This window comes from Mauremys mutica, chromosome 4 (genome assembly GCF_020497125.1).
Source record: "Mauremys mutica isolate MM-2020 ecotype Southern chromosome 4, ASM2049712v1, whole genome shotgun sequence".
NCBI classification, from domain to species: Eukaryota; Metazoa; Chordata; order Testudines; family Geoemydidae; genus Mauremys; species Mauremys mutica.
Window position 1 is genome coordinate 40884806 of NC_059075.1, and position 1760 is coordinate 40886565.

Genomic DNA, 1760 nt, shown 5'->3' on the forward strand with positions numbered 1-1760 from the left:
GCACACAGCTGGGCCATGCACAGTAAGTCTGACCATGGGATGGCAGGGCTCTGATCCTGGCAAATCTTGCAAGCAAAGCAGAGTTGAGTCTGGTCATATAGAGGTGGGAGACCTACCAGCTGGTAATTGATTAGGGTGCTTTTTCCTGAAAGTGGTGCTAGGAGATGATGGGTTTCTGATGAGATGTAAGGTCATTACAAATCTCATGGCACTCTGCAAAACCAGTAGGGTGGTGTCCTCATTAAATTCCAACCAGGGTCGTCTTTCTCCCTAAATTCTCCCTCCCCTACATGGCAGTTTCAGTAGGGAGCAGGCTCATTTTTTGTTTCCTGTCCTAAATGGTTGTGTAATGTTGTTGTGTAGCTGTTTAAACAACTGAACATAAGAACGGCCATACTGGGTCAGACCAAAGGTCCATCTAGCCCAGTATCCTGTCTACCAACAGTGGCCAATGCCAGGTGCCCCAGAGGCAGTGAACGTAACAGGTAATGATGAAGTGATCTCTCTCCTGCCGTCCATCTCCATCCTCTGACAAACAGAGGCTAGGGACACCATTCCTTACCCATCCTGGCTAATAGTCATTAATGGACTTAACCTTAACCACTGCACTCCATCCTCTGGATGAAGTAATCCTTGTGTAGAGTTCACTTGACATTTTGTAAAATGCTTTTGGCCTTTTTGGAATTTAAAGTACCATAGAAATGTTAAGACAGAGCTCCCCCCAAAAAAAGAATTACTGTACCAAATTTACCCCTCCACTTTGGTCTGGGAGGAACACAGGAAACCAATGCACAAAGGATGCCAGCACCTGCCTAGCATCAATTTTCAGAGGAGCTTGGTGCCTGAGGGTATATCTGCACTGTAATAAGACACCTGTGGCTAGCCTGTGTCAGCTGACTCAGGCTAGAGGGCAGGGGGCATTTGGGCTCTAGGGCTATAACATTGCTGTGTAAATTGGACTTGGGCTGGAGCCTGCGCTCTGGGAACCCACAAGGGAGAAGGTCCCAGAGTCCAGGCTCTAGCCGGAGCCCAAATGGCTACACTGCAATTTTATAGCCCTACAGCCCGAGCCTTGTGAGCCTGAGTCAGCTGCCAGGGGCCAGCCAGGGGTGTTTTTTTGCAGTGTACGCATACCATGAATGGCCAGTGCTAACCTAACCACTAGGTGTCAGGGTTGCATAGCTGCACCCAGAACTGTCAGGCTACTCACGTTAATTTGATGTAGTGGGAGTGAACTTCCTGCCGCCAGAGGAGCCCAGGACTAAGAATAAGTTTGTCACGGAGGTCTCAGAAGTCATGGATTCAGTGACTTTCAGACACCTCCTTGACATTTTCCACTTCAGCCCCAGGGCGGCAGGGCCAAAGCTGTCAGCTGGCAGGGGACACCTGGAGCTGTGAGGAGCTGCCGCAGCGAGGGGCATCGAGAGCGGCAAGGAGGTGCCACCGTGGATGGCGAGTGCTGCACCCTGCTCCTCTGCTGCAGTGGGGCTTGGGCTCTCTTTCCCCCACATGGGCTTCAGTCAACCCTCCCCCCCTATTATTTTTAGTAAAAGTCACAGACAGGTCACGGGCAATAAACAAAAATTCATGAAAGCTAGTGACCTGTCTGTGACTTTTACTAAAAATACCTGTGACAAAATCTTAGCCTTACTCAATACTCTACCTATTATTTTATCCCATTTGCTATGGGATGAGGAATGTGGTCCTGGCCCTTTAAGGGTCTGGGTTCTGGTGCCTCTTAGGCAAACAGCAAGGTTCTG